This window comes from Saimiri boliviensis, chromosome 1, assembly GCF_048565385.1.
Source record: "Saimiri boliviensis isolate mSaiBol1 chromosome 1, mSaiBol1.pri, whole genome shotgun sequence".
NCBI lineage: Eukaryota > Metazoa > Chordata > Mammalia > Primates > Cebidae > Saimiri > Saimiri boliviensis.
Genome location: NC_133449.1, coordinates 246,635,403 through 246,650,929, shown reverse-complemented (window position 1 = coordinate 246,650,929; position 15,527 = coordinate 246,635,403). Strand labels below are relative to the sequence as shown.

At 39.0% G+C, this 15,527-nt stretch overlaps 1 protein-coding gene and 1 non-coding gene across 4 annotated transcripts in view; both read right to left on the bottom strand.

The window, feature by feature from the left end:
* The window catches only part of ERCC8 (ERCC excision repair 8, CSA ubiquitin ligase complex subunit), an 86,129-nt gene that overhangs the window by 67,127 nt on the left and 3,475 nt on the right, over positions 1-15,527 (bottom strand). The gene's annotated exons all lie outside the window — the stretch shown is intronic.
* On the bottom strand, positions 13,174-13,289 carry LOC120365532 (U5 spliceosomal RNA). Its single transcript, XR_005580452.1, has one exon. It is a non-coding gene; the product is annotated as a U5 spliceosomal RNA (small nuclear RNA).

Below are 15,527 nucleotides of genomic sequence, written 5' to 3'. Positions count from 1 at the left end.
CGCTCTTGTTACCCAGGCTGGAGTGCAATGGCGTGATCTCGGCTCACTGCAACCTCCGCCTCCTGAGTTCAGGCAATTCTCCTGCCTCAGCCTCCTGAGTAGCTGGGATTACAGGCACGGGCCACCATGCCCAGCTCATTTTTTTGTATTTTTAGTAGAGACGGGGTTTCACCATCTTTACCAGGATAGTCTTGATCTCTTGACCTCGTGATCCACCTGCCTCGGCCTCCCAAAGTTCTGGGATTACAGGTGTGAGCCACCGCACCCAGCCCAACATACAGATTTAAAAGAAATTCCTTCAAGTGTTTCTTAAAGATGGACAGAAATAAAAAATAAATATGGGCTGGCAGTGGCTCATGCCTGCCTGTAATCCTAGCGCTTTGGGAGACTGAGGTGAGAAGACTGCCTAAGACCCGGAGTTTGAAAGCATCCTGTGCAATCATAGCGAGACCCCATCTCTATAAAAAAATAAAATTAAAATAAGCTGCATGGTGGTGGGCTCCTACACAGGAGACTGAGGCAGAGGGTTACTTGAGTCCAGTAGTTCGAGGATACAGTAAGCCATGATCACTTCATTGTGCTCCAGCCTGGGTGAAGGCTTCTTTTAAGACAGAATGAGATGCTGTCATAAAGAAAAGAGGCTATGTTCAACTTACCACTTATATGTATTTAAATAAAGTCAATTAAATATCAATACAGATAATTAACAAGTACTCTCTCAAATTAAGACAAATGACATTTCTGATATTTTATAAAAGTAGACTATCATTATTCTAGTGAGCATATTATTAAGATTAAATGAGTTTATATATAAAAAGTGCTAATTACAACACCTACTACGTTGTAAGTACCTAGTGAATATTAACTATTGGAATCTGTCTTAATCTGTTGGATGTTATTAGCATCTACACTAATTTAACTAGAATGATTTCTAAATTCATTATTGATTAAAATAATGCTAGTTTAAATATCAAATTATAAATTTTTAGCCTATAAAATTGTCAGCTTTTTAAAAAGATGACAATGCACAATGCCGGAAAGGCATAAACTGATACTTTCATTTATTGACAGTAGCACAACAAGTAATTATAAGAATTTTGGAAATCATTTTAGCTGTATAAAGTATATAATTTGAAGCTACATGGCCCTTTGTCTTCTAGGTATGACATATAGTACAACAATGACAAGTAGTCCGGACACAGTGGCTCATGCTTGTAATCCTAGCACTTTGGGAGGCCCAGGTGGGTGGATCACCTGGGGTCAGGAGCTCGAGACCAGCCTGGCCAACATGGCGAAACCTCAACTCTACTAAAAATACAAAAATTAGCCAGGCCTGGTGGTGCATGCCTATAATCCCAGCTACTAGTGGGGACTGAGGCAGGAGAATTGCTTGAACCTGGGAGGCAGAGGTTTCAATTAGCTGAGATCATGCCACTGCACTCCAGCCTGGGTGATAGAGCAAGACTCTGTTTAAAAAAAAAAAAAAAAAAAAAAAAAGACAAGTAATGCCTAAATCTTCTACCATACATCTAAGCATACTTATAGCAATACATATATACATTGCAATTTAGCCTTATGTTTAAATATCCAGACTAACATTTATGAGTTATCTGACTTTGATCAATAACAATAACAGCTAATATAAAAAGCCAGGCCAGGCATGGTGGCTTACACCTGTAATCCCAGCACTTTGGGAGGCTGAGGCAGGTGGATCACTTGAAGTCAGGGGTTCAAGATCAGACTGGCCAAGTCTCTACTAAAAAATACAAAAAATTAGCTGGGCATGGTGGTGCATGCCTATAATCCCGGCTACTCAGGAGGCTGAAGTGGGAGAATTGCTTGAACGCCGGGGACAGAGGTTGCAGTGAGCTGAGATCACGCTACTGTACTCTACACTCCAACCTCGGTGACAAAGCAAGCAAGACTCTGTCAAAAATAAAAATAATAAAAATAAGTGTAGTAAGTGTTAATCCAGGGGTGGTAATTATTATTCAATACATTTCCTGATTATAAGATTAATACATGAGTAATTTCCCCAAGGTCACACAGCTAGTATTTGGCTGAGGTGCATTTGAACTTTAACATTAACAAATTTTTTTTTTTTAATTTTAGTTTTAGAGATAGTGTCTCCTTCTGCCACCCAGGCTGGAGTGCAATGGCAAATCACAGTTCTCAGTAGTCTCAAACTCCTGGGCTTAAGGGACCCTCTTACGTCACCCTCCGAAATAGCTAGGACTACAGGTGCATGTCACCACCTGGCTAAGTTCTGGTATTTGTTGGTATTTGTCTTGCTATGTTGCTCAGGCTGGTTTCGAACTCCTGGCCGCAAGCAATCATCTCACCTTTACCTTGAAAAGTATTGGGATTACGGGTAGCCACCACTTCTGGCCCTGAACTTTGATATTCTTTCCCCAGACCGCTATCATGTTCTGTTATTTCTGAACTTCAATATTTCATAAAAAATTTTTCACATTTTTCCACTGAAATTGCTATTTTTCTGAAAATATTTTCCCACTTTATCATTTTTCAAATTACAACAGAATATATACTCTTTGTAACAAGTAAAACAGTATCAAAGAAACATGTACAAAGGTAATCATCTTTTCCTTGAGCTCCCTCTTCTTAAGAGTAAGAAACATGGCTCCCATTACTGTCAATATATTTCTCAATCCCCTGTATGTAACCAATCTCCCATCTCTACTACCATCCCTTCCCCCAACAGCTTGGGATCTGATTTTTGTCTCCTCTAAAATCCGTACAGTCCCCAAACAAAGACTACTTTCTCAACCTGCTCAGGTTCTGAAATTCCACTCTTGGGAACCTAATCCCATACTAAGTGAGGAAGGATACCTCTCCCCAGCATAATGACTTTAGCACTGAATTGTTTGTAAACTAGAAAAAGAGGTTAAGATGAAGGAAAGGGGAGTAATACTATAAAGGGAAAGAGATGTGGGGAGAATAGCAGAAGGCAAGGTGTACAAAAAACAAGTTAACATGGCAGGTCTGAGAATGCTACCCTTAGAAAGTTCTGCTTACAAGACTGTCCCTTGGCTACAGTCTGGGATTTCAGGAGGGTGGCCACCATGACTGAATAAGAATGGTTCACTGTGCCTGAACTACTTGAGAAAATAATGTCATTTATGATGAATACTTGCTGTTCTTTTGGAAGTCTGGAATTTGGGCACAAGCTAGATAGAGGGTGCCTTTATGAACAGTACCTAGTAAAAACTTTCAGCATTGAATCTCTAATGAGCTTCCTTGATTAGACATTTCACACATGTCACAATTTGTTGCTAAAGGAATAAAGTGTGTCCTGTGTGATTGCACCAGGAAAGGATTCTTGGAAGCCTGTGCCTGGATTCCTCCACATTTTGCCCATACACCTTTTCCCTTTCCTGAGTTTATCTTGTAACCTTTCACTGTACTAAATCACAGTCATGAGTAAATGCTGAGTTCTGAGTCCTTCTAGAGAATCATCAAACCTTGGGATGGTCTTGAGGACTCCCCCCAACACAATGGCATAGGAGTAGAGGGAAAAGAGAAGGGAAAATGCCTAAGGAGAGAGTGAAGAGTAGACTGATAAAGAAGGAAGGGTAAAAAGGAAAAGAGAGAAGAGGGAAGGTAGAGGAGACTGGGGTAGAAGAATAAGGAAAAAAAGTAACCCCTGGTATCTTTTAAAATCACCATTCCAATCTCTTTTCTGTATCACAGCATTACACACTGGTTATTAATGGCTAGCATTCACCTGGCTTGGTTGGTTTCCATACCAAACTGATTGCTAAATATTTTATCAGTCTCTTACCTCTTCTATGGCACATGCTTGCCCAAATTTTCTATTTAATTTCACTTTTTACCTTTATTATTTACTTTTTGATTTAATGTCTTTAAATGGCTTTTATAGGATGTATATTATATGTATGTATGTATGTATTTTCTTTTTTTGAGACAGAGTCTCACTGGGTAGCCCAGGCCGGAGTGCCGTGACGCAATCTTGGCTCATTGCAACCTCTACCTCCCAGGGTCAAGTGATTCTCCTGCCTCAGCCACCCGAGTAACTGGGATTACAGGCACCTACCACCATGCCCAGCTAATTTTTGTATTTTTAGTAGCAATGAGGTTTCACCATGTTGGCCAGGCTGGTCTTGAACTCCTAACTTCAGGTGATTCACCCTCTTTGGCCTCCCAAAGTGCTGGAATTACAGGCGTGAGCCCCCGTGCCCAGTTCCTGTATTTTCTATCTACTATATACTCTTTATTTTAGTGTTTTTTAATTTTTAGAAAAATTTTTTCTCAATAGGTTTTTGGGAAACAGGTGGTGTTTGGTTACATGAATAAGTTCTTAAGTGGTGATTTCTGAGATTTTGGTGCACACTACCTGAGCAGTATACTCTGTACCCAATGTGTAGTCTTTTAACCTTCGCCCTTCTTCCACCATTTCTCCTGAGTCCCCAGAGTCCATTGTATCATTCTTATGCCTTTGTGTCCTCATAACTCCGCTCCCACTTGTGAGTGAGAACATACAGTGTTTGGTTTTCCATTCCTGAGTTACTTCACTTACAATAATGGTCTCCCAATTCCATCCAGGTCACTGCAAAAGCCATAATTTCATTCCTTTTTATGGCTGAGTAATATTCTGTTACAGACACACACACACACACACACACACACACACACACACACCATTTTCTTTATCCACTTGTTGATTGATATGCATTTGGGCTGGTTCTATATTTTTGCCCTGATGAACTGTGCTGCTATAAACATGCATGTGCAAGTATCTTTTTTGTATCATGACTTCTCTTCCACTGGGTAGACACTCAGGAGTAGAGACTGCTGGATCAAATGGTAGTACTACTAATAGTACTAACTACTATTAGTTCTTTAAGGAATCTATACATTGTATTCCATGGTGGTTGTACTAGTTGACATTCCCACTGGCAGTGTAAAACGGTTCCCTTTTCACCACATCCATGCCAATGTCTTATATTTTAATTTCTTGATTATGGCCATTTTTGCAGGACTAAGGTGGTAGGTATTGCCTTGTGGTTTTGATTTGCATTTCTCTGATCATTAGTGATGTTGAGCATTTTGTCATATTTGTTGGCCATTTGTATATCTTTTGAGAATTGTCTATCCATGTCCTTAGCGCACTTTTTGATAGCATTGTTTTTTTCTTGCTGATTTGTTTGACTTTCTTGTATATTCTGGATATTAGTCATTTATTGGATGTACAGATTGTGAAGATTTTCTCCCACTCTGTGGGTTGTCTGTTTACCTGCTGATTATTTCTTTTGCTGTGCAGAAGCTCTTTAGTTTAATTAAGTCCCATCTATCTTTGTTTTTGTTGTGTTTGCTTTTTGGTTCTTGACCATAAAGTCTTTGCCTAGGCCAATGTGTAGAAGGGTTTTATCAATGTTACCTTCTAGAACAGGCGTCCCCAAACTTTTTACACAGGGGGCCAGTTCACTGTCTCTCAGACCGTTGGAGGGCCGCCACATACTGTGCTCCTCTCACTGACCACCAAGGAAAGAGGTGCCCCTTCCTGAAGTGTGGCGGGGGGCCGGATAAATGGCCTCAGGGGGCTGCATGCAGCCCGCAGGCCATAGTTTGGGGACGCCTGTTCTAGAATTTTTATTGTTTCTTGACTTAGATTTAAGTCTTTGATTCATCTTGATTTTTGTATAAGGTGAGAGATGAAAATCCATTTTCATTGTTTTCCATGTGGCTTGCCAATTTTCCCGGGACTATTTGTTGAATAGGGTGTCCTTTCCCCACTTTGTTTTTGTTTGCTTTGTTGAAGATCAGTATTGGCTTTACTTCCGGGTTCTCTACTCTGTTCCACTGGTCTATATGCATATTTTTATACAGCACTATGCTGTTTTGGTGATGATGGCCTTATAGTTCGAAGTAGAGTAATGTGATGCCTCCAGATTTGTTCTTTTTGCTTAGTCTTGTTTTGGCTATATAGGCTCTTTTTTAGTTCCATATGAATTTTAGGATTGTTTTTTGCTAGTTTTGTGAAGAATAATGGTGGTATTTTGATGGAAGTTGCACTGAATTTGTAGATTGCTTTTGGCAGTATGGTTATTGATTCTACCCATCCATGAGTGTAGAATTCAGCTGTGTTTCCATTTATTTGTGTCATCCATGATTTCTTTCAACAGTGTTTTGTAGTTTTCCTTGTAGAGGTCTTTTACCTCCTTGGTTAGGTACATCCCTAAGGTTTTTTTTTTTTTTTTTTTGAAGCTATTGTAAAAGGAGTTGAGTTTGGTATTTGATTCTCAGCTTGGTTGCTGCTGATGTATAGCAGAGCTACTGACTTGTGTACATTAACTTTGTATCCAAAAACTACAGTGAATTCATTTACCAGTTCTAGGTATTTTTTGGATGAGTCTGTAGGGTTTTCTAGGTATACAATCATGTCATCAGCAAACAGCAACAGTTTGACTTCCTCTTTAATGATTGGGATATCCATGATTTCCTTCTCTTTTTTGATTGCTCTGGCTAGGAATTCCAGTACTATGTTGAATACAAGTGGTGAAAAGTGGGCATCCTTGTCTTGTTTCAGTTCTCAGGGGGAATGCTTTCCAACTTTTCCCCGTTCAGTATAATGATGACTGTGGGTTTGTAATAGGTGGCTTGTATTACCTTAAGGTACGTCACTTGTATGCCGATTTTGCTGAGTTTTAATCATAAAAGGATGCTGGATTATGTCAGATGCTTTTTCTGCATCTATTGAGATAATCATGTGATTTTTTTTGTTTTTAATTCTGTTTGTGTGGTGTATCACATTTATTGACTCACATATGTTAAAACATCCCTGCATCCCTGGTATGAAACCACTTGCTTATGGTGGATTATATTTTTGATATGCTGTTGGATTTGGTTACCAAGTGTATTGTTGAGGATTTTTTGCATCTCTGTTCATCAGGGATGTTGGTCTGCAGTTTTCTTTGTTATGCTCTTTCCTGGTTTTATTATTAGCATGATATCGGCTTCATGGGATGATTTAGGGCAGATTCTCTCTTTCTCTATCTTTTGGAACAGGTCAATAGGATTGGTACCAACTCTTTGAATGTCTGATAGAATTCAGCTGTGAGTCTGCTTGTTCCTAAACTTTTTTTTAGAAACTTTTAAATTACCATTTCAATCTCATTGCTTGTCATTGGTCTTTCCAGGGTTTCTATTTTTTCCTGGTTTAATCTAGGTGGATTGTATTTTACCAGAAATTTATCCATCTCCTCTAAGTTTTCTAGTTTATGCATATAAAGTTATTGATAGTAGCCCTGAATGGCTGTAATATCTCCTGTGTTTTTTTTTTATTTATTTTTTATTTATTTACTTTTTTAAGATGGAGTCTCACTCTGTCACCCAAGCTGGAGTGCAATGGTGTGATTTCAGCTCATTGCAACCTCTGCCTCCAGGGTTCAGGCGGTTCTCCTGCCTCAGCCTCCTGAGTAGCTGGGATTACAGGCACGTGCTACTGCACCTGGCTAATTTTTGTATTTTTAGTAGAGACAGGGTTTCACCATCTTGGCCAGGCTGGTCTGGAACTCCTGAGCTCATGATCTACTTGCCTCGGCCTCCCAAAGTACTGGGACTACAGGCGTAAGCCGCCACACCCGTCCTGTGTTGTTTCTAACTTACCTTACTGGATCTTCTCTCTTCTTTTCTTAATCTTGCTAATGGTCAATTTTATTTATCTTTTGAAAGAACCAGCATTTTGTTGCATTTATCTTTTGTATTTTGTTGTTTCAATTTCATTTATTTCTGCTTTGATCTTGGTTCTTTTCTTCTGTTGTTTTTGGGTTTGATTTGCTGTTTCTCTAGTTCCTTGAGGTATATACTTAGATTATCTATTTGTGCTCTTTCACACTTTTTGAGGTATGCATTTAATGGTATGAACTTTCACTTAGCACCAATTTTGCTGTATACCAGAGGTTTTGATAGGTTTTGTCACTATTATCATTGAGTTCAAGGAATTTTTAAATTTCCATGTTGCTTTCATTGTTGACCCAACGATCATTCAGGAGCAGGTTATTTAATTTCCATGTATTTGCATGGTTTTGAGGGTTCCTTTCGGAGTTGATTTCCAATTTTATTCCACTTTGGTCTGAGACAGTACATGCTATAATTCCGATTTTCTTAAATTTGTTGAGACTTGTTTTGTGGTCTATCATATGGTCTATCTTGGAGGATATTCCAGATGCTGATGAATAGAATTTATATTCTGCAGTTGTTGAGTAGAATGTTCCATAAATATCTGTTAAATCTATTTGTTCTAGGGTATAGTTTAAGTCCATTGTTTTTTTATTGACTTCCTGAGTCTTGATGACTTGTCTAGTGCTGTCAGCAGACTGCTAAAGTCCCCCACTATTAGTGTTACTATCTGTCTCATTTTTTAGGTCTAGTAGTAATTGTTTAATAAATTTGAAAGCTCCAGTGTTAAGATGCACATATATCTATTGTGATATTTTCCTGTTGGACTAGTCCTTTTACCACTATATAATGTCCCTCTTTGTCTTTTTTAACTGTTGATGCTTTAAAGTCTGTTTTGTCTAAGAATAGATACTCCTGCTCATTTTTGGTGTCCATTTGCATGGAATATCTTTTTCCACCCTTTACTTTAAGTTTATGTGAGTCGTTATGTGTTAGGTGAGTCTCTTGAAGACAGCAGATACTTGGGGTTGGTGAATTTTTATCCATTCTGCCATTCTGTATCTTTTTCTTTCTTAGACTAATGATTATCATTTACTGTATTCCTAATATATTTCCCTATACATGACATATATTGTCTTTAATTTTTTTTATTATTATACTTTAAGTTCTACGATACATGTGCAGAATGTGTAGGTTTGTTACATAGGTATACATGTGCCATGGTGGTTTGCTAAACGCATCAACCCATCTCCTAAGTTTTAAGCCCCTCATGCATTAGGTATTTCTCCTAATGCTCTCTCTCCCCTTGGCCCCCAACCCCCAACAGGCCCCGGTGTGTGATGCTCCCCTCCCTGTTTCCATGCATTCTCATTGTTCAACTCTTACTTATGAGTGAGAACGTGTGGTGTTTGGTTTTCTGTTCCTGTGTTAGTTTGCTGAGAATGATGGTTTCTGTATCTTTTAAGTGGAGCATTTAGGTCATTTACATTCAATGTTAGTACTGCGAAGTGAGGTACTCTTTTATTCATTATTCTAGTTGTTGCCTGAATACCTTTTTTTAAACTGTTACTGTTTTATAGGTCCTGTGAGATTTATACTTTAAAGAGATTCTATTTTGGTGTATTTCAAGGATTCAAGACTGTGAGGTCCTTTTAGCAGTTCTTATAGTGCTGACTTGGTAGTGGCAAATTCTCTCAGTATTGTTTGTTGGAAAAAGACGGTATCTTTCCTTCATTCATGAAGTTCAGTTTTGCTGAACACAAAATTCTTGCCTAATAATTGCTCTGTTTAGGGAGGCTAAAGACAAGACCCCAGTTCTTTCTAGTCTGTAGGGCTTCTGCTGAGAAATCTGCTGTTAATCTGATAGGTTTTCTTTTATAAGTTTTCTGCTGCTTTTGCTTCACGGCTCTTAGGATCCTTTCCTTTATCTTAACTTTAATAACCTGAACACTATATGTTTAGGTGATAAATTTTTGGGATGAATTTCCGAGGTGTTCCTTCGGCTTCTTGTATTTGGATGTCTAAGTGTCTAGGAAGGCCAGGGATGTTTTCCTTTTTTATTCTCTCAAACAGGTTTTCCAAACTTTTTTTTTTTTTTTGAGACAGAGTCTCACTCTGTCACCCAGGCTGGAGTGCAGTGGTGTGATCTCGGCTCACTGCAACCTCTGCCTCCTGAGTTCAAGCAATTCTCTTGTCTCAGCCTCTCGAGTCACTGGGATTATAGGCACCTACCACCATGCTTGGCTAAGTTTGTATTGCTTTTAGTAGAGACAGGGTTTCACTACATTGGTCAGGCTGGTCTTAAACTCCTGATCTCAGGTGATCTACCTGCCTCGGCCCCCCCACAGTGCTGGAATTACAGGCATGAGCCACTGCACCCGGCCTTTTCCAAACTTTTAGATTTCTCCCTTGGATAATTGGGAACACCAGTTTTTCTTAGGTTTGGTCACTTAACATAATCTCAAACTTTTTGGAGGCTTTGTTCACTAAAAAAAATATTTTTTTTGTCTTTATCAGATTGCATAATTTGAAAGCCTTGTCTTTGAGCCCCAAGTTCTTTATTCTACTTGTTTGATTCTATTGCTGAGACTTACCAGGCATTTTACATTTCTCTAATTGTATCCTTTATTTCCAGAAATTGTGAATGTGTTTTATCTATGCTATGTATTTCACTGGAGATTTTTCCATTCATATCTTTTTTCTTTTTTAATTTCTTTAAGTTGGACTTAACCCTTCCCTGATGTCTTCTTGATTAGCTTAATAATCAACCTTCTGAATTCTTTTTCTGGCAATTCACACATTTCTTCTTGGTTTGGATCCAGTGTTGATCAGCTTACATAATTTTTGGGGGGATGTTAAAGAACCTTGTCTTGTCATATTACCAGAATTGTTTCTGTGGTTACTTCTCATTTGGGTAGACTATGTCAGAGGGAAGATCTGGAACTCTAGGGTTGCTCTTCAGATTACTCTGTTCCATGAGGTACTCCCTTGATTTGGTACTCTCCTCCTTCCCCTAAGGATGGGGCTTTCCTGAGAGCCAAACTGCAGTGATTGTTATTTCGCTTGTAGATCTAGCCAACCAGCAGAGCTACCAGGTTCTGGTTGGTACAGGGGAATTTCTGCAAAGAGTTCTGTGATGTGATCTTTCTTTAGGTCTCTCACCTGTGGATACCAGCACCTGTAACTGTAGAGGCAGCAGGGGAGTGAAGTGGACTCTATGAGGGTCCTTGGTTGTATTTTTGTTAAGTGCATTGGTTTTGTGTTGATTGGCCTCCAGTTAGGAGGTGGCACTTTCAAGAGGGCATCAGCTGCAGTAGTATAGAAAGGATACAAGCTTGCCCTAGGGTCAGGCAGCGGGGAGGACTATAGAGCTCCCAGGAGATTATGTCTTTGGTCTTCAGCTACCAGGGCAGATAGAGAAAGACCATCAGGTGGGAGCAGGGTTAGGCATGTCTGAGGATTGCTGCTGCTGCTGTGGAGGAGGGGGGTGTGCTCCCCAGGCCAATGGAGTTATGTTCCCAGGGGGATTATGGCTGCCTCTGCTGTGTCACACAGGTCACCAGGGAAGTTGGGGAAGGCTGGCAGCTAAAGGCCTTACCCAGCTCCCATGCAACCTGCAGCCTGAAGGGCTGGTCTCACTCCCACTGTGCCACTACAACAGTTCTGAGTTTATTTCCAGCAGGGCTGAGAACTTGTCCCAGGCTTCAAGCCTCCCAGCTGAGAAAGCCAGCTGACTCACAGTTCCTTGGCGGTCCCCCAGAGCCTTCAGTGGCAATCCAACTCCTTCAAAGGGTCTGTGGATCCTCTCAGCTTTCCTGGAATGTTTCTGTGGTAGTTCTTGTAGCAAAAGTTCACAATGTGCAACTCCACATACTGCTCTGTCCATCTGAGTGGGAGCTGCCAAGTTAGTCCTACCTCCTAGCCACTATTTCCTCTCATTCTCTTCTGTTTTAGTGTCTTAAGATAGCTATGGCTACATATTCTTCTTGTTCAATGGGTTAATGTGTGTGTGTGTGTGTGTGTGTGTATTATTGGTTGTTTTTTTTAGGTTGTGAAGTTTCACTGAATATAAGTTTCTCTGGGTCCCCTAATTTGTAGAAATGGTTATTCTCTTTTTCCTTGACTGTCAATTTGTAATTTCAATTTTCATTTCTTCTTTGATTCTGGAGTTTTCTGAAATGTAATTCTGAATTCCAAAACATTAGAGGTGGTGGTAATGTTACCATTAATTGATTTATTTCCTGTTTCTATAGCTTATGATCAAAGAATGTGGCCTGTTAGATAGCTATCTTTTTGAATTTGCTAAAGTTTAAGTTTACTTAGTGGCCAAGAATAATTTTGGTAAATGTATCACTGACTTTTATCTATTTTTTTTTTTTTTTTTTTTTTTGAGACAGAGTCTTGCTTTCACCAGGCTGGAGTGCAGTGGCACAATCTTGGCTCACTGCAATCTCCACTTCCTGGGTTCAAGCAATTCTCCTGCCTCAGCCTCCTGAGTAGCTGAGACTACAGGCGCGCACCACCAGGCCCAGCTAATTTTTGTATTTTTTAGTAGAGACGATGTTTCACCATGTTGGCCAGGATGGTCTTGATCTCTTGACCTCGTGATCCACCTGCCTCGGCCTCTCAAAGTGCTGGGATTACAGGCATAAGCCACCCCACCTCCCCATATCACTGACTTTTATAAAAAGCATGCACATTCTCCATTTAAGGGATGTAAAGTCATATGTCTACTAAATCTAGTTTGTTGTTTATTTATTTCCTCCATATTTATATAGCTTTATATAATGTCCTTCTTTAAATATTTGGTGCTTTTAACCTTAAATTATAACTTATCTAATATTTGTAGTGATGTCTACATTTTGTTTATAGTTGTCTGATATCTCCTTATCCTTTAATTTTTTAACAACTTAAGAATTTTGTAAAGTATTTTAAAATATTTTAACTTAAAGTATTTCTGAGAAATAGCTTTTAGCTTTATTTTGCTTTTTAAACTAATCTGATAATATATGCTTCTTTTTTTTTTTTTTTTTTGAGACACAGTTTCGCTCTTGTTACCCAGGCTGGAGTGCAATGGCACGATCTCGGCTCACCGCAACCTCCGCCTCCTGGGTTCAGGCAATTCTCCTGCCTCAGCCTCCTGAGTAGCTGGGATTACAGGCACGTGCCACCACGCCCAGCTAGTTTTTTTTTTGTATTTTTAGTAGAGACGGGGTTTCACCATGTTGACCAGGATGGTCTTGATCTCTCGACCTCGTGATCCACCTGCCTCGGCCTCCCAAAGTGCTGGGAATATGCTTCTTAATGAAAGAAATCAGCCTGTTCACCTTTTGGTATGACATCTGATATACTTGGTATTATTCCTTATTTATTTAATATCATAGTTTCTTCTTTTACCTTTATTTTTGCTAATGAAGTTGCTATTCATTTCCCTCTTGTCAATTAAGTGTCTAAAAAATTTAGCAGCCATATTATTTCTAGCTTTTTTTTTTCATTTTTTTATTTTTTAAAATGAGCCCTGCCTAAGCAAGATATCAAAAAATTCAGTTATAACTCACAATTGTTCGTCTCCACAGAAATCTTTAGTAAAAGACAAAATATTTATTTGTTATGAAGAGAAACCAGAGCATCCCAGCTTGTTTATTATTATATATTTACATTTAATCATACACATAATGCAAGTTTCATAGGTTTCCCCTCCTCTTCATTTTTTATGTACCTTTGGATTTTATTCAAATACATTTGTTTTTCGATTAATGTTCTTTCCTATTTTTTTTTCCTTAAGGGAAATGGGGCAAAATATTTCTATGAATCTTAACGCAAAGATATTTTCCTGACAGACTGGTTAAGTTTGGATTCCTGGGTTGCGATACTTCTTTTTTAATTTTTAGATAATTTTTTGTTGTTTTTTGAGACACTCTGTCACCCAGGCTGGAGTGCAGTGGCACAGTCTTAGCTCACTACAACCTCTACCAAGTGATCCTTGTGCCTCAGCCACATGAGTAGCTGGGATTACAGGCACCTGCCACAGCACCCACCAGCATGCCTGGCTAATTTTTGTATTTTTAGTAGAGATGGAGTTTTGCCATGTTGTCCAAGCTGGTCTCGAACTCCTGAGCTCAAGTGATCCACCCACCTTGGCCTCCCAAAATGCTGAGATTACAGGCTACAATACTTCTTTCTTGTTAGTAGGTATCATTCCAGTGTTTTCCAATGTCTAAAACTACTGATGAGATGTTTTACCTTTGTGAATGGTAAATTCTTTACCATTGGAAGCTTTTAATAATTTCCTCTTCATTGCTAGATAAATTTACTAGGTATACACACTTTTATATATTTTTTATCAATCTTCTCTGGACTTCAGTGAGCCCTTTTGTCTATGAATCCAGGTCTTTCTGCAATTCTTTTTCTTAATTACTGTTTATTTTTGTTTTCTTCTCCCTCTGGAATTATTATTGCCTGCTAGATCTTTTGAATCTACCCTCCTAATCTCTTATCATTTCCCTTATATTACTGGACTTTTAATTCTTGTTTTTTGAGTTGTGATATTTAATTTGATCATTTCATTCATTATTCAATACTTCAGTTCTGAGTAACACTACTATAAAAACTAAACAAAATTCATGGACAGCTACTTGAGGACTCTGAAAAGTAAACAGTCGCAGGCAATCCCATGAAAGAGATGGCTACAGCTAGAAACAGGGGCCTAGAGAAGCCAGAACTATGAGGGAGGGAAATTGTTTTCTCTCTTCATCTGAGCCACGATCCCAAGAGGGTAGAGGCAATCCCCATTGCTTATTACCTCTCTTTTCACTTCTGAGGCCAGACTTGGGCCTAAACATGGAAGTGTGGCAGAACAGGGTAACTGGAGCCTAAAATTTCTGGCTGGATGGCCAAAATAGAGAGTCTCACAGAACTAGAACGTATCCAAGAGATCACAGAGAAGAGCTCAGGAAAGTGATCCCATAAAGTTGTTTACAAACTCTAGAACTCATCCCTGAGTGAAACATGCATAGATCTAATGCTGAGTAATATACAAAGGAATTTGAAAGTTGAGCTAACCACTCAGGTCACAGACTGACCACTGAATGGCATACACTTGGGGCAGATGTGAAGAGACTTTGAAAACGGAACTAACATTAAAACTACAGTCCCTATAAGCAGGTAGGTTTTTGTCGCCTGAAGAACTTTGCTAAGTAAATGTTAAAACAAAAACATCAACATTCTTCATAGGATTAAAATAAGATCCAGAGTCTTATAAGAGTATCCAAAACGACCAGGATGCAATCCAAAATTTCCCTGTATATGAAGAACCATGAAAATTTCAACTTGCATGGGAAAAGACAATCCAGAGAAGCCAAAGCTGAGATGACACAGGTGTTGAGATTATCTGATAAAGACTTCAAGGCAAACATTGTAAAATGCTTGAACTTGAGCAACACTGGCATAGTGGTTTGAGCCTGTAATCCCAGCGACTCCCTGTGAAGCTGAGGAGAGAGGGGGATCGCTTCAGCCTGAGAGTTCAAGACCAGCCTTGGCAACACTGTGAGGCCCCATCTCTAAAAATAAAAAAAGCTTGAGCAAGCCATTGTGCACACACTTGAAACAGTTGTTAAAATAGAAAGTCTCAGCAAAGAAATAGAAGACATAAATAAAAACCTAATGGAAATTTTAGTATTCAATATAAAATTATTTTAACTTAATGTATTCACTAATGGACTGGAGATGGCAGAGGAAAGAATCAGTGAACTTGAAGATAGATCAATTAAAATTTTACATTCTAACAACATAGAGGAAAAGACTGGAGGGAAAAAGAACAGAGCCTTAGGGACCAGAGGAATGATTATAAAAGGATTAACATTTATGTC